This window comes from Cervus elaphus, chromosome 12 (assembly GCF_910594005.1).
Source record: "Cervus elaphus chromosome 12, mCerEla1.1, whole genome shotgun sequence".
Taxonomy (NCBI): Eukaryota; Metazoa; Chordata; class Mammalia; order Artiodactyla; family Cervidae; genus Cervus; species Cervus elaphus.
Window position 1 is genome coordinate 68,045,565 of NC_057826.1, and position 18,534 is coordinate 68,064,098.

The window sequence follows — 18,534 nt, forward strand, 5'->3', positions numbered from 1 at the left end:
TTTTGAGGTTTTTAAAATTGTTAGTTTTACTCTGTCTTTATAATCTTTCTCTGTGGGAGTTTAAGAAAATAGTTGCTTTATGAGTTTGTTCTTTGGATCTGGCTGATAGGTGATATAAAAGTTGTATCTCACTGGTGTTGATGGTAAATATCTTCAATCGCAGATGTATGACCGGCCATTATATGATGAGGAATATCTCTTCAAATGAAGGTAGTAACTACCTCCTAAAGGCTGGCATCTTTGCCTGTTTAATGGAGAATCTTAAAATGTAGATTTTTGTACAAATCCAAAATGTATGTCTGGTCAAAATTTGACTTTTAATTTCTTAAAATACAAGCTCTTCAAGCACATCTATAGATTAACTTGGAAATATAACTGGGCTAATACCTATTGAGTACCTACTCTGAATGGTCGACTAAGCTAAGTGCTAAGAACAAAGTAAGTTTAAACTTCATAGCAGTGGTAACACCTCATATCAAAGAGATCCCCAAATTAAATACTATGATAGTTTTGCCATAATGTTTAAATACACCCTTTATCTTATTTTGTATATCTGTATATAGTAGAACTGTAAAGTAGCGTTTTTGTATGTAAGTTTTTGACTGATTAACCAAAGGCAGGTATGGACAGTGGAAATAAGCAGCATTAAAACTGGCCAGCCCCTCTGCTGCCTGGGGGACCACTATGACACACACAGCCATTTTCTGTTTACATTGACATCATTTTGACAGTTGAGCACCTTTTTTTTTTTTTTTTTTTTTAGGAACGGAGAGTAGGGGGTCAAGTTTTCTGATTAGGAATTTTCAAGGCCAACTTGTAAAAGGCAAAAATTAAGTTTGAATTCCTTTATATATTTGGATATGAGAGATTAAAAGGAAGGCAGGTATGCAGAGTGTGTCTAATCCCTCACCTAGGTGGCAATCTCAAATGCTTTGATGTCATCTGGTTGCAAGGCCCCCGAGACTTTTCAAGAAACCAAATTCAGCTGAGTTGCTGTGGCCTGTCTCTCCTTTCTGGTGTTCAAAAAGGAAAGAAAAGGTCCCTGCACCTTCTAGTCTCCTTCCTTTATTGTACGGTTTGCTTTGTTTGTTTGATTTTAAAACTGCCATTATGTGAAAGTGTTGCAAGTATAAATAATTGAGAAGATAACTCTGTAGGGAAACCACTTTTGCTGCCTTTGTGCAAAGGCAGCTCATTATGGCTCAGAGCTGCAGCATTCCATAAGAGCAATTATGCAACATCAGTATGTCATGGATATTAACCAAGGGGAGTAGATAAGAGACGGGAAAATAATTTTGTAACTTATTTAATTAAATTTATTTGGTTTTTCAAATAGTTCCTCTAGTGTCGAGTTTACCAAACCTCTCCGTGGTTGCTGTGGTCTTTGCAGGACGGGTATTCGGCATTTGTTTGTGGGCATCTCTCCTCAATTCTGTATGGACTGACAATGTATTTATGTTGGGGTTTAATTTCCACCCAAGGAGAGGTTACCCATGAAAATGGAACCGTAATTTGGTCATGAGGTAGTTATCCCCCCCAGGGCTTATAGAGTCAGTTAATATATGTTAATACAGCAAAGTGAACAAAAGGTTAAATAAGTGGGTCAGTCTCAGAACGAGTCCTGTACTGCTTACTTCTGCTTAAACGGAAGGAAAAGCCCATAATGCCGCTCGCCTGACTTTCACCCCCATCATTTTAAGAATTGCTTTGCCAATCCTTCACAGCAAATAGTAATTTTAAGTGGACCAAAACAGAACTCAGGGTGTTTGCACTCCATGGTAATGATAGAGTAGCTGTGCTCCCTGGAGTCAATAAGCCCAACAATTGAGTCATTTTTGCCTCCTGTGAGTGAATCACTGCTGTTAGCCTGAATGACAGGATTGCTTATAGAACTGGAGCCCTTCACCGGGCTGACCTCATCCTGAGACAGCGAGGTTCAGAGGGCAGGCAGGTGGTGTTTAACACAGTTATAAGTAAAAGCTGATTTTGTACTTGTACACTCTGTAAACAAGAAAGTAGAATTGGCGGGGGCGGGGGCTGGGAGGGGAGAGGAGGATGGAGCGTTGGATGTGCAGTGAGGTACTTTATCCAAAGCAGCACTCCTCTTTTCCTGTCTCTTTTCCCTTCTCATTTCTGCCTTTCCTTAACGTCCTGCTCCCCCCACCACCTTGTCTCTGACTCTGTCTCTCCTCCCCATCTTCCACCCTCCCTATGCAGAAGTCTCTAACACATGTAGTCGATATGCTAAAGTTAGATGGCCACAGCCCAAGTTTTAGTTCTCATTAATGAAAGATGCAGAGGGTGTTGCCAAAAAAAAAACCCTCCTAGTTTTAAGATTAGTCTTCAGTTTCTGAATCATTTTTGAAGCAGAAATTTTAGGTACATGTAGCAAAATACCCAATGATAGTTGTTGCTTTTTATAATGTTTCATTGAGCAAGAAAATATGAGAAAAGTAGGAAAAGGTGAAAATTAGAGCAAACATCCTAGCCTAGCATCATCTCCTAATGATCAGACTATCTTTGAGATAGAGAAATTCAAAGAACATTCTCAGCCTGCATATTTTTAGGGGTCCAAGAGCAATGGAGTAGTCAGGTTTTATAATAATCTTGGGAGGGGGTGTTGTGAACAGGTAAGATAGAAAACAGGCTTCCCAGAAAGCACAGTGGTAAAGAATCCACCAACCAGTGCAGGAGACTCAAAAGATGTGGGTTTGATCCCTGGGTTGGGAAGATTCCTTGGAGTATGAAATGGCAATCCACTCCAGTATTCTTGCTGGAAAATTCCAAGGACAAAGAGCCTATCCATGGAGCTAGAGTCCATGGAGTCACAAAGAGTTGGACATGAAGCACAAGATATAAAACAAGAGCCCTACAGATGGTTCTCTATCTTTGACTCTGACTTGGGGAAGTAGGAACATGGAAATCCTATTTTCAAATTCATAAATGATTTAAAAACACAATTTTGGTTAAAAAAAAATACTCCTTAATTTTTTTCAAATCCTTGGAGCCCTAGTGCCCCTCAAAATCTTAATAACTGAAGCCAAGGTTGATTTGTACTATCATGCCTTCTTAGAGATTCATAATATATGTTTGGGCTTTCCTGGTGGCTCAGGTGGTAAAAGAATCTGCCTACAATGTGGGAGACCCGGAATTGATCCCTGGGTTGGGAAGATCCTTGGAGAAGGGAATGGCAACTCACTCCAGTATTCTTGCCTGGGAAAGCCCATGGACAGAGGAGCCCGGTGGGCTACAGTCCATGGGGTTGCAAGAGTTGGACACGACTGAGCGACTAACACTTTGGCTTTCTTTGTTTCCTTTAGTGCTGGTTCCCTACCACACTTTGACTTACCATCTTTGTTTTGGAGAAACATTGCAGGATTGACACCAGGGTCGTTCAGAGTACAATCGGGTGGGGGGGGGGGATTTTTTTAAGAAAGCTTTCTATTCTTCTTTCCTTCCTTCTTCTTCACTTTCCACTTATTATTCATCTATCCCAAAACACACGCACACCATAATATTCCATTGACCTCAGTTCCCATTACTCCCAGCTTATTCTTCCCTCTCCAGCACCTGGACTTATCATTCCCCAGTGTTACCCAGCTTAGAAAAGTCTGATGCCCACTTTCTGCCAAGTCAAGTCCTTCTCTTCCTTCACCCCTGTACCCAAGATTTGCCTGGCATCCGTAAAGCCAGATGGAGTCACACCTTTAAACCAATGCCTCTAGTCTGTATCTTTAGTTATTTCTGAGTGCAAAGATCACTACCCAGAGACAGGAAGCCAGAGTTATTTCCCACCTTAGCTCTGCCCCATTCTAGGAAAAATCATTTCATCAGTTCAGTTTAGTTCAGTCGCTCAGTCGTGTCCGACTCTGCGACCCCATGAATCGCAGCACACCAGGCCTCCCTGTCCATCACCAACTCCTGGAGTCCACCTAAACCCATGTCCATTGAGTTGGTGATGCCATCCAACCATCTCATCCTTTGTTGTCCCCTTCTCCTCCTGCCCTCAATCTTTCCCAGCATCAGGGTCTTTTCAAATGAGTCAGCTCTTTGCATCAGGTGGCCAAAGTATTGGATTTTCAGCTTCAGCATCAGTCCTTCCAATGAACAGCCAGGACCGATCTCCTTTAGGATGGACTGGTTGGATCTCCTTGCAGTCCAAGGGACTCCCAAGAGCCTTCTCCAACACCAGAGTTCAAAAGCATCAATTCTTTGGCACTCAGCTTTCTTTAGAGTCCAACTCTCGCATCCATACATGACCACTGGAAAAACCATAGCCTTGACTAGACGGACCTTTGTGGACAAAGTAATGTCTCTGTTTTTTAATATGCTGTCATTTCATCAGGGCTTCAGCTATTCAGCCACTTGCAAAATGAGGACAAGAAAATTCCTCTGGGCTCTTCCATTCTCAATTTGACATTATTTCCAAGACAGAGGAACCCTATTTTCATTGTCATTTGGTTAGCCCTTCACCATACATTTTACTGAAGATGTACTGTATGCTTGACATGCTTTCAGTAACATAGAATTAAGATGTGGCCCTGGCCTCTGAGACTACCTGGTGGGAAGCTAGATACATACATTATGATTATAGTATTGAATAGATGCTGTGATGGGTCTGTGAACTAGGTACTAATGACTGAAGAAGTGCTTCTTACTCAAACCATGGAATCTGGGAAGTTATCTCAAAAAGATATTCTCTGATAAGAATTTTGAAGGGTGTGTTTACCAGACAGCCCTGGTAGAGAGATGCCCCAAAGACAGAAGAAATAGTATGTTCCTAGTTAGTTGGCATATTAACTTTATACTTACTAATTGTCTTTTTGTTTATATGTACATACCTGTATAGCAGTTAAACCAATTTCTAAATTAAATTATTTTTGTGTTATTTTATCTTTACTATGAAAATGGAGATAATTCAAATGCTATCATTTCTATTTCTAATAGTTAAGCCATTTTAGGGAATTCTGATAAATGTGAGATGTGAATATGCAAAAAATTCCTTTCAGATTGCAGTACACAGTGATTGCTTCTTTGTCTGTTGGTGACTGTAGCTGTGTGTGGAATACGGGAATCAAAGGTTGATGTCTTTATTTCTCTGCAGTTCGAGGGAAAGAAATCCACTAACTAACCCTCTAAAGCTAAAATATTTAAGGACTAAAGCAGATGTGGCATAACTGCTGGTTTGCTAAGTCTCTTGTGATTTATAAAGATATATTTTATGTCTTTTATGATTACGGGATGATGCTAAAAATTTTGTGGGTAATAATACCGTCACATTGGGAAGACTGTATATAACATCTCTGAAGAAGATACAGAATGCTACCCAGCTGCAAATCAAAGTAAAAAGATGTTTAATTTGTTATAAGGAAAGGCAGTCAAGAAATTTTATTTGGAATTTGATCTTTGATGTCTGACCATCATAAATGTGAGGACATTATTAAGTCATGTATTTATGAATAGACTTTTTTTTGCCTCTTGACATAATGGGATATGTTTTCATAATATTTTTTAAAAAATTATTGTTAGGTGTGTAGCTATTAGAAATATAGTTTATTTAAAGTGACTTTGAAATTTTACAAATCTTTGATTTCCCCCCCCCCCTTTGGCACCTGAACTAGAGGCCAGTATAAACTGGTTAAATAGCATGGTTTAAACAGAAAGACTGTCCCCTATATACATATTTATAATACTTTGTTTGTTAGATCTTTCTTTTAATATTACTTGACTTTCTGTGTTTTAATCTCTCTCTCTCTCTCTTTTTTTTTTTTTTTTTCGGATTTTGGGCTGAAGCCACTCTAAAGCTTAACACCTAGGAGATTTCTCACTTATGGTTCCCTTTAAAAGTGCTAAAATCTCAGCCTCTCAAACAAGAGACCAAGCTACAATTTAAAGAAAGCAGTGGTATTGATAAAGGGCCCTAAGAATGTTGCCACCTTCCAAATGTGTCTTCTGCCACATTCTTTCTTTTAAACCAGCAGGAGAGTTGGAAGAAGGATAAGAGGCTGGCCCGTACAAACACTCCTGGCTTGCCATGCTGGTCTCTGAGGTCTCCCCTGCTGCTTTAGAAAAAGGAGCCCTACAGACAAATGAAAGGACCATGGGGACATTCTCATGCAAGCCCCTTCCTGCCAAACACCAAGTGGCTTTAGATTGTTGGTGTTGGGGTGGTTTGGCCTGAGTTGAAGAATAGAGACTTGAGAACCATTTGTTTCCACACCATTTTGGGTGAAGTGCTATATTTTTCACTTTAAAAGCCCATTTAAAAAGAAAAATATGGTTTGAAAGGAGGACACAATTTGGAAGCCATCACACTTAATGGAGTCCCTTTTCAGTGTAGCACTTTGTACTATCAAGTCTCTTCTAAATTGTCACCACCTGGAGAAAACCCACCCTTGATTGTCTTACCACTCTTACTTAAAAACACCATCTTCTGTATATTTTTCCTATTTCAGATTTTTAAAACTCTTTTGTAAATTCCACTAAGTATGAAGTGTACACCGTGTGCCAGGGACATATCACCATCAGCCTCCAATCACACAGATTATCTCAGAATTAAAAGAAAAACCAGCAAGCTGGACCTAATAGGAATAAAGGCTTTTACTGACAATTAACTTGACCAGAAATAGTTAGGTAAAGGGCTTCATAAAGTCTGGAGCATATAGGAAGAGGAAGTAATTTTTGGAACTAGGTAGGCAGTTTATTGGGCTTCCCAGGTAGTGCTAGCGGTAAAGAAACCCGCCTGTCAATGCAGGAGACGTAAGAGACGGGAGCTCCATCCCTGGATTGGGAAGATCCCCTGGAGGAGGGTGTGACAACCCAGTCCAGTATTCTTGCCTGGAGAATCCCACGGATAGAGGAGCCTGGAGGGCTATGATTCATAGAGTCACCAAGAGTCAGACTAAAGCGACTTAGTACACCTGCAGCACTTTATTATACTTGTTGCCACAGTCTGAAATAGTCATCTAGTTTTGGAGTTTTGAAGAAACGAGAGGGTTTTGAAGTTAAAGTCGCTTCTTTCCAACCATTCACTCTTTTTTTGTCCTTTATCTTGAGTGGCCTGCCTAGTTTCTCAGCCTGAAAGTCCCATCGTCAACTCAAAGGTAACTTTTAGAAAATTGAGTTTGCACCCCCTTGCCATAACAAGTAGGAATTCCTCTGAAATTTTCCAATTTTTATCAAATGAATACTATAGCATACCAGACATAGATTCTCAAGTTTATCCTCTTATAATATCATTTCTATTTGTATCTCTTCTTTGCCATCTAAGCACAATTCATCAGCAGTTCTCCAAGCCACATGTCCCACTTCTTTTGTATTTCTACCAACTTAGTCTGAGTATACATTTCCCTCTTCTGCTTGGAATGTAACAGCTTTCTACCGTTTAGCTTCTTGCATCTCATCAGTTTATATGTAGCCCTTAGAATAGATTTTCCTCAAGCACCATATTTTATCATTCTACTCTTTAGGAATTTGAGAGGTTCAATTTGTTACTCAAGAACTTCCACCTGGGTGGGGGAAATAGGGAAATATTGGTCAAAGGTTGCAACCTTCAAGCTTCAAGATGAGAAAGTTCTAGAAGTCCAACGCACAGCCTGGTGATGATAACTAACAGTCCTATGTTATGTATTTGAAAGTTGCTAAGAGAATAGATCTTAAATGTTCTTGCCATGAGAAAGAAATGGTAATTATGTGATGTGATGGAGGTGTCAGATAGTCATTTTGTAATATAAATATGTCAAATAAACACTACCTTAAGTTTATACAGTATTACATGCCAAACTTGTTCAGTCACTCAGTTGTGTCCAACTCTTTGCGACCCCATGGACTGCAGCATGCCCAGGTTTCCTGTCTTTCACTATCTCCCGCAGTTTGCTCAGACTCATCCATTGACTCAGTGATGCCATCCAACTATCTCATCCTCCGTCACCACCTTCTCCTCCTGGCTTCAATCTTTCCCAGTATCAGGGTCTTTGCAAATGAGTCAGCTCTTCACATCAGGTGGCCAAAGTATTGGAGCTTCAGGATCAGTCCTTCCAATGAATATTCAGTGTTGATTTCCTTTAGGATTGACTGGTTTGATCACCTTGCTATCCAAGGGATTCTCAAGAGTCTTCTCCAGTGCTGCAATTTGAAAGCATAAATTCTTTGGTGCTCAACCTTCTTTATATGGTCCAACTCCCACATTCATACATGACTACTGGAAAAACCATAGCTTTGACTATGTCAGGGAAGGTTTGACTATGTCAGACCTTTGGTGGCAAAGTGGTGTCTCTGTTTTTTAATGTGCTGTCTAGCTTTTCTTCCAAGGAGCAAGTGTCTTTTAATTTCATGGCTGTAGTCACCATCTGCAGTGATTTTTGGAGCCCAAGTCACTATTTCCACTTTTCCCCCGTCTACTTGCCATGATGATGGAACTGGATGACATGATCTTAGTTTTTAAATGCTGAGTTTTAAGCCAGATTTTTCACTCTCCTCTTTCACACTCATCAAGAGGCTCTTTAGTTCCTCTTCCCTTTCTGCTATTAAAGTGGTATCATCTGGATATCTGACATCGTTGATATTTCTCCAAGCGGTCTTGATGTCAGACTTATACAATGTTATATATCAGTTGTATCTCAATAAAGCTGAAAAAATAAAGGTGCCCCCCCTAGCTTGTATGTTAACTGTGGTTGTGTTTTCCAGACCAAAACCAGAAGCCTGTCAGAATTCAGTGCCTGCACTCTCCCTTGCACACATTGGGCCTTAGTCTACTTCATTGTCTTCACACACACCATTTCCCTATTTCCTTCTTTCTCAATAATCTATACTGTTTTACTCTGGTCCAACTTCCCTCCTCCAAGAAGCTGATGATTAACTTGACTTCTGACTTCTCTTTTGACCCCATCACACTTATTTACTGAGTGTGGACCATGTTTATTTAGGATTGTGATGTACTCTCAAACTGTGCTTTTCAATTTGTTTCTGTAGTTGTGAAGAGTAAAATTCTTTAAAGGCATAAGTTGCATTTTCAAAATTTTAAATATATATGTGGACACAGAGAGAGTCATATAATTATATATTTTCATATTATATATAATTTCTTACTATATATGACCTTGTCATATTTTGTCATTAAACTTGTCTTTTGTTAGATATAGTGCATCGAAGTTATCAGTGTGTGATGCATGTACAGGTTACTATGGACCTTAAAAATTATTCATTCTAAATTTTTTGGAACTGAAAAAGGATGAAAATAGGCCATACGGAATCCCTGCTTCTTTATACCTTGCTGCCCTTCCTACCCTCTATCTTCCCTTCCCCCAGAACCCAGTCTCTCCCTGGGACATGTACACAGTCCCAGAGAAAGCTCTACTAGGATAATCCTCTGAATACTGAAGAGGTGCGCCCTGAGTAACTGTTGACTGACCAAAGAGGAACATAGGATAGAGCAAGGAACGAGGTTTTGAAAAAAGTCTGTTCATCCTGGTGAAAGTGAGAAAGGGGAAAAGAGAGCAAACACTAGAACATGGTGTGATGGCAAAAAAGGATGTTTAAACAGCCATTCTTTTCTCCTTTGTTTTCAGCATTCCCGCCACCCACAAAATTTCTGTCTTTGACCTATGTGGTTATATGTCTACATATCCTAGAGTTGATAACCCTTCTTACCCTTCCTTCCAGCAGCCGCACAGGAAACTTAGCCAGGTGTTAATCTCTGCAAAGTTTATTACCTGATATGTGTATGTTTATACACACATACACATACATATATGTGTATACACACATGTACATATATATACTTGCATATGGTTAATGACTTCTCACAGTTTATCTCAAGGCCACATTGTTTCCTGTCCCACTTGGTTGACAGGGCATCTCTGACGTGACAGATGTATCCACTGAGAACAGGATCGTGCGTTTGAAACCAGTTTAATTCTTAGCAAGGCGATGCATATGGCTTATGGAGATTTTGTTGTGGATTTTTTTCCTTATATATTACTCAGGGAAGCCTGTGTCAGTATAAATCAGTGGTAACGAAATCAACATTATGGCATCTTTGATACTGCATTTGCAAAAGCCTTTCTGGATGTTGTTTAATTCAAGGCTTAATGATTGATATTGTAGACAGTGAATAAACATTTTTGATGGATCTGTTTGCTCACAGATTTAAAAAAGTGAATCCCTTTTTCTCTTGGATTTAAAGAGTGTAATGCCATTGAAGAGGAAACAGTTCATATGTGGTCAGCACAGGTTGGTGGCAACAAAAGTAGAAACTCACTTAGGGTAAAATTTGCTGTCAGAAAAAATGGAGCGTTCTTTCTGAACTCAGGAACGTGTGGTTCATGCGAGCTTGCTTGTAGATGGTTGCTACAATAAGGCTCCTTTCATACAGGTGTGTTTATGCCCCAGGCTTGCTGGCCACAGTCCATTCCATTTACAGAAGCTGAATTAAACAATAACTACCGCATTGCAAAAAATGGTGGGGAGGGGGGACGGGCGGTGGGGGAGAAGGTGAGCGTCAAAGGAGATGCCTGAGAGCTTTGTTCGGGCCAAGAAAAACCCTGTTGCAGTTGTCAGAGCTTGTTGATGTTGCTGGGAACGGCACTTTTTTTTTTTCTCCTGGATTTTGTGGTTCTGCCTTAGGAAAGAAAGTAAAATAGAACGGAAGAACAAAGTCCTACTCTATAAATCAGCAGCTGCTCCTTGCCAGATCAAAGGAGTGACATTTTTGCTCCTGGACTACTTGTCCACTTGAGGGCTTGACAGGCAGCTAACAGCTGGCCTGCTAGACTGTATGGGAGAATCCGCCTACATCTTCTTCCGAGCAGATGACAAGCTAATCAGAGAGATATCCATAGCATAGGGCATGAGCACACCTTGATCTCCTCAAACATAGCTGATACATAATTGTTAAACAGCTTGGTACGTTTTTGGCAAGTTAATGCTCAGGTGGCTTCCACTGAGATAGAGAATTAATACTCCAATCAAAGGGGGTCTTGAAAGCTAAAGAAATGCTAGATTTGTAAGGATCTCCTCCTGTTAGCATGAATTAGTAAGTGGCTAGGAACATGATGAGAACCGGCTAAAATGTGTGTAACTGATTGTCAAGTGACTGGTTGATTTTTTTCGAAGCCCAGTCAGGCAATAGGATTCAGATAGAGGAACAGGGACTTCATAATAGGACATTTTGAAGATGATTACTCCAGTTTTTTTTATGCCGATAGAACTGAATAAAGTTATAGATATATCTTCAGTGTCTGCAAAGAATTGTTTTCAGAAGCACTATGAGGAGTATAGGTATACAGATCTGGAATTTTAATGTCAGTAGTAAAACTTTCAAAGTAATTCAGTTTCTAGTTGATTTCCATCTGCAATAAATCATGTACAGAATGAGGTAATACACTACAACTTATGTCTATTGACTTAGTATTTTATCTTTAAGAGGATAGATTCTAGATATGAATAGCTAAGGAAGTTTGCGTATTTTCTCCTCCCTTGCTTTCAAGTAGCTTTGAAAGATCACTTTTATAGTACATGATAAATAGCCACATATGAATAATCTGATGGTGTTCTGAGAGAGTAACAGTGCTTCAAAATCATAACCTGCTGGGATGTTTTGTTATCGAGTGTGATTATACTTACGGAATAGTGATTATTGTTCCTCAGTACTATAAAGAAAATAAAAGATAATTCCCTATCTTCAAGGAATTTCTCAACTACTTTTATTAAAAAGTCTCTACTATTGGCCATGTAAGCCTGAGTTGAATAGGATGCCAAATTCTCCAGGTCATTCTAAAGATTTTTTAAATTATAAAAACAATCAAACTTATTATTAAAAACTCAAACAGTGCAGAACTACATGAAATAAAAATAGAAACCTGCCATTCCCTGCTATCCATTCCTGAGAGAGAACAGTTTCCACAAAAACACTTTATCAGTCCAAATTTTCCTGTCGGAGGTACTGATGGAATGAAAGGTATTAAGTTACTCTAAATTGTTTGTTGCCTAAAACAAGTGATTAAAAGACTGTTTAGATCTGAGATACCTAAAGAGAAAGTATGTGCATATTCACAGCTACGGTTCTTGATTACAACTTGATCTTTGCAAAAAAAAAAAAAAAAACTTGATCTTTGCAAGTTTCTATTCTTAGTAAGAGTACTGGATCATGTATTTGGTATGTGACCTAGAGCAGGAATTCTCAAATTTAAATGTGCATGTGTCACCTGGAAATATTTTAGAATATTGATTCAGATTCGTTAGTGCCAGGGTGTGTGCATGTGAAGTCTCTTCAGTCGTGTCTGACTCTTTGCAACCCTGTGGATTGTAGACCACCAGGCTCCTCTGCCCGTGGGATTCTCCAGGCAAGAATATTGGGGTGGGCTGCTGTGCCCTCCTGCAGAGGATCTTCCCAACTCAGGGACGGGCAGATGGGTTCTTTACCACTAGCGCTACCTTGGGAAGTGCCAGGGTAGGGACCACTTATCTCTGTAGCTCTAACGAGCTTGAGTTGAAGTTGATATGGTTGGTCCATGGAGCACAGAGTTGCAAGGATCCAAAGAATAGTTAAGAGAGTGATTCCAAAATAGCTCACCCCATTACCCTGCCCCCCAGCAGACACCCACTCCAGTGTCTAAAATCCCCACCGTGACATTATACACTTGGATTAGCTGTAATCTCTGGGAAGACCCCACATGGCATGAACACATGCTACCTTACATTATTATCCTCTTATCAATCAGCTTGGGTTTGTTTATAATAACCCACCTGGTGTTAATTATTACCTGTAAGAGAACAGAGCTCTTTAGGAGGGGACATTGTATAGATGCATTTTTAATGTAAGTTAACATTTAACAAGCCTTTACTATGTGCCAGGTACTGTCGCACAAAGATGTAACAAGCAATACCCCCCTTAATCCTCAAAATGATCTGAGCTCAACTATCACCCCAGCTTATAGATAGGAATCAAATGGAATCTTGGAAGTTTACATAGACTTGCCCAAGGTGACACAGCCAGGAAAGTGCAGAAAATACGTTCCTATGCTGTTCATCACTTTGCTCTACAGAGAAGTCGGGAATATGGAACAATATCTGAGAAGGGTTTACCACCCAAAGTAGGGTATTTTAGTAAAGAACCTATGTGAGCCCTCCTATCTTGAAGGAAGAGTTAGATAAAAGAAATGATTCTGGAAAACCACAGTAGAAGGCTGTCAAAAGATAAGCATCACCTACTTTTTGCTCAGGGCTTTTCATGTCAGCATAAACACTCCACTACTCAAGGCATATTCGTCAAGTTACAAAAGGTGTGTGAGTCCAGATTAATATCATGTTCTCATACTGTAAACTTAGAAGTGTTAGTTCATGGTGTTTGGAGAGCTGTAGACTAACCTGTGTGTGTGCTCAGTCACTAAGTGGTGTCTGACTCTTTGCAACCCCATGGACTGTAGCCCACCAGGCTCCTCTGTCCATGGAATTTCCCAGGCAAGAGTACTGGAGTGGGTTGCCATTTCTTTCCCCAGGGGATCTTCTCGACCCAGGGATCAAACCTGCATCTCCAGTAGACCAATCTCACCTCTATCAAATTAAAAATCAAGCTGTAGCTCTGGGAAATTGATCATGAACCATAACTGTATCCCTAAATAACCCATGAATCTCATTCGTTTACCTTACTTTGCTCACAATTGTCTGGGAGAAAAGACCCACTATCTGGCCACCCGTGAAAAATGCCGGTTTGAGACATGACTCAGTCATCTGTGTGTTGGAGTACACATTCAAAGGCATTAAATCTGCTTAATTCACTGATTCTACCTTTTCAGTATATCTCACTGAGAAAACCCTGCTCTTAGCCATAACTGCAGCACAGAAAAAGACAGGCTTTCTTCATGAACTAAGAAAAGTTGAAGAGACTTAATAACGGACTTGCCCTGATTGAGACTTCACTGTTGCAAATCCCAACCAGTAGCAAGCTTTGTGAATAAGCACCTTCGCTGATGAGTTCTGTGGCTGGGAAAAGTGAAGAAACAGGTTTTTCATTTTTCAAAAGGTCCCCAATCACCAAGGTATTTGGACAATACCTCTTCCAAATTGATCTGATCTCTCTTCAGCAGTTCTACCTCTGCTGCTTTGACCAGACCAATCCATGCAAAATCTTCACTTCCAGGGATTCTTGATTCCTCCTCAGAGGTTCAGGGCTGGCATCTTTCCAGCTGACTCCATGGAGGCCTATACTTTCTAACATTTAGCATTCTAAAGGAATGTTTCCAAAAGGAATGGGTTACCAGGTGGGGAATGAAGTTAGTGAACCAGAAAGAGGGATTTATCAGCCATTTAAAAAAGAGGGAGAAAAAGAAAGGAAAAGGAATCAACCAACAATCTGGAAAGATACCTAAGTCTACTTCTATCAGTCTGAAATATGCTTGGGAGTGAACACACTTTAAAAAGAAAATCACCATGGTCAGATTTCATTGACAGAAAAGTTTGGCTTTTTTTGTGGGGGATTAAGGTGAGGATGTGGGAGAGGTCTCCAGAAGACCTCTCTCCAAAAAGAGAAGATGAGATTTCAATGATATTTTCCTCTCTTGGGTTTATTCTTTTTATATATAAAAGAATCCACCTGCCAGGGCAGAAGACACAGGTTTGATCGTTTGATCCCTGGATTGGGAAGATCCCCTGAAGAAGGAAATGTCAGCCAACTCCAGCATTCTTGCCTCGGAAATCCCATAGATGGAGGAGCCTGGCGGGCTACAGTCCATGGGGTTTCAAAGAGTCGGACATGGCTTAGCCTAAACAGACTTATACATGCACACATACACATACATACACATATCTATATATATATTCACTCTAAGTTGACTCAAAAAGGCCTCATGATTCTTGGAAAGTCATTGAATTTATTTCTATAATTAAGTTTATTTTTAAGCTAACCGTCTAAGTATATAATTTTTAAGGATCACACATACTAATGCATTTTCTATTTTGATAAAATTTAGTGAGAAAGTAGATAGTCTTAGTAGATCCTCTCCAAAGCTTTTGCATGAGCCTGTATACTAACTTTGTGTTCAACACAGATCAATAGAAGTCGTGTATTTTAGGGTACTCATTCCCTAGGGAGTCGCTAATGGAATTATCTCTAGCCCTTAAAAAGTCACAATGAGGCTAATGAATTTTTTTAAAGTGAAATCTGGATAAGGCACTAGGCTTACTAGCACATTTTATTTATGGCATTTATCATATGTGGCACATTTTACATGCAAGTTATACAAACCTCAGAATGTTTTTAAGAGCTATTTAATATCTAAGAAGACTTTGTGATTTCGGGTTAAATAGTTATACCAATAGAAAAGTATGTGTCCTCAACTTCAAAATCATTCTGGGATGACATTACAATTTAGAGCATTTTTTAATATCAGATACAGATGAAAAACCTAACAGTCTTTGGATTGGAAATAACTTGTGGGGGTTTTCATTAAAGTTGGGTGCAGCTTGCTGCATTTTGGTTAGTTGGATGTCTTCAGCAATTTTTCAAATGTTTTGGGTTTGGCAAAGTCCAAAATGTTTTTGCCAACACCCTCTTTTCCCCTTAGTTTTTAAACCCGTGTGAAATTCAAGGATAACTTAATCCATATGTGTCTGATTCATTTACACTTAACTCATCAAAATGTTATTTTGTAAGACCCATTTAATATCCAAGAAACCTTTTTGAGTCTTTTAAGATGTCTTTTGTCTTTGAACCAGTGAGTTGCATTTTTCCATATGAATGGAGCTTGGACCTTGTAAGATAGAAGATCAGGCAATTTTCAACTTAGACTTCAAATTTTAAGTAGATCAAAACTTGATATTCTGCTTATTGCTTGAGCACTGAATAACTTCATCTTAAAATACAGATCAGAGAAGGTGGAAAAAACTTTCATGTCATGTAATTTTGGGGAAAGACCACATTTGGAAATTTCACATAAAGAAATAAAAAAAAAATACTCCTAGTTTGATTTTTGTAAGTCTATAATTAAATGGCTTCATTTTATGCACATTGGGTGTATTTTCTAAGAGTGGCCTATGGATCATCTGTGCAGTGGGAGTAATTTAATTTTTGAGTGTTGAAGTGTTCTTACAGTCAGCTTATTAATTGTTAATTTTAATAATGACATCTATCGTGTTCATAAGATAGCCTAGGATCAGGGGAGCTGACAGTTGGCAAGAGTTGTATGTTAAAAAGAGTTCCGAAAAATTGGGACCCATATGTTTTACAAATTCTGTGTGATTTGAAAGAATGTGGTAGAATCAGGAATCTGGCAAGATATAGCACTATGGTTCACAAACATTGTTTGAGAACAACAGTTCAGAGAAACCCTAGTGAAAAAAGCAAAATCTCTATGACCTGTTGTAAGAAGATCTAGTGAAAACCTTCAGAGGCCTCTCTGCCTATTTGTTTAGCAGAACTGGGCAAAGAAAGGCCATCGCCATAACTGCTAGTGAACATCCAGTCCATGCCATGGTAACTAGTTGAAAATGTAATACTGGAGTGGCATTTCCAAGTTCAGCACTTCTATAAAGACCTGCGAGCACACGGAATGCTTCTTTAATGTTCTGCATTGTTGTGGATCCCCCATTGAACAACCTTTTGAGCGGACCCCGTTTTTACTAATGTAAACATTCTGACGAGTATCCAAAGAAATGACCTTTGAGTGAACCTCTAACCTTCCCTGTAATTATTTGTTTGAAGACAGTGTGGAGTTCTCCTGCTGAGAACTGAGGACCATGATGCCTTGCAACTCTGTGAGGAAGGGAGTGTTTGGGGGAACTGGTGAGAAAGACATAAAGAAGGGAACAACCTCCAGATGTAAATAATAAAAGAGTAAAAGGGTGAAATGAAAAAGGGAAAAAATAGCAGTTCGTTTTACCTAAAGAGTTGCTCTATAGGAAAAAACAAAACCGGGATTAGTAGCACGTAAGAGGTGAAAACCCTGCCGTGTGTGTCCTCCATTAGAAACTTCAAGGAGGAGAGGAAAGGTTTCTCCCACTCTTCTGAGCATCTCAATGGGTCTTAATCTGAGCTGATGAAAGGAGTTTTCTGGTGCAACTCTCAGGTCAGTCATCCTTGGTCCCAGTAAGAGCAGAGAGGGCAAGAGTAGACCACCAAGATTTGAGGGGTACTTCTAAAAGGCTTTGTGATCTATCTGATCAGCTATTCCTCAGCAACACTTAAAAGTGCCTGGAGGGAATAAATATAATTTCCACTCTCTTCTTTTTGTTGTCACCTCACAAAACCTGTCCCTTACTTCCCCAAACCTGAGGGGGTGTGACATTTTTGACAACCTGAGCTACACATTCTTAAGTAATAAAGAAGTGCATTGTTTGCCAAACAAACGCCTTATGCAAAAGACTCCTTTGGTTTTCTCCTGGCTATTTTTCTTCAGTCTAATTGTATTCCCACCGGAGTGCTCACAGGAGGCCTAAACTGGTGTGGGCTGCTGTCCTCCGCAAAAGGGACTTCAACACCATAGGAGCACAGAGCTGCCAACACACACTAGAATTTTCCTGGCTAATTTCAAAGAAGGAGTTTTCAGTTCCTGACTGTGTCCCCATGCGAACTCATTAATCATGAGGTCCCCCTGCACTTAAGATTTGAAACTGGGAATACTGGGAATGAGCAAACTCCAGGAGATAGTGAAGGACAGGGGAGCTTGGTGTGCTACGGTCCATGGGGTTGCAAAGTAAGACACGACTTGGTGGCTGAACAACAATACTGGGAAAGATCATCCATGGTTCTGTTTTGAAGGAACAGCTAGCTATAGGCTAGGCAACCCCCTCCTTCCGTGTGCCCCCCTGAAAATGCACAGCCAGTGAATCTTGTGCATCAGCTCAAGTGTGTGGGGAATGCATGTCATTAAATGCACAGGGACAGGGGTAACTCACAAATGGTAGAAAATTGGTTTGTTTTTATTAAATTTGGAGAAATAAAGGAGATTTCTTATCATCTTACTCTGTTTGTACATGAATATTTGATGGGCATTATTAAACATTAAAGTAACATGAAGTAGGCACTTATTTTTGGATTTCCAACAAAATTAGATCCAGGCTTCTAGACGAAATAACTGCTTCTCCTTTACATTCCTGTGATTCAGCCACCACCTGATTTGAAAATGTTTCTTAGTCTCTAATATCAACCATGTGTACCTGAGGCTCTGTCTTTCTAGTGGGTTGAAAGGTGGCTGGGTTTATGGTTGGCAGTTACCTTTATCCCTGCCCTGGGTGTCCCAGCTTAGACTGGAAAGGCCGCCCCCAGCTGGCACTGACCTCTAAATGACCCCTAACTTTACAGGCTTAAACTGCAGGAGTTGCCGAAGAGCAGAAGTCTTTCTGGCCAGCACTTATTACTGCTGTGTTGGTGATAAAACTTCAGACAGCCTAATTGATGGCTTTGCTGACCTAACAATACCTTGTGAAAGCCGAGTGCAGAGCCTGGTCTCCATTTATGACCAGCTGCAAGGGGAAGCAGGGTCTCCCTATGATGCAGTTTAGGGAAAAGGGGAAAATCTTCCAGCCTGTGAACTTTAACCA

General features: G+C 39.9%; 1 protein-coding gene across 8 annotated transcripts in view; it reads left to right on the plus strand.

Annotated features, from left to right (window-relative positions):
- MEIS2 (Meis homeobox 2) overlaps nucleotides 1-18,534 on the plus strand; it is a 220,495-nt gene that overhangs the window by 196,016 nt on the left and 5,945 nt on the right. The gene's annotated exons all lie outside the window — the stretch shown is intronic.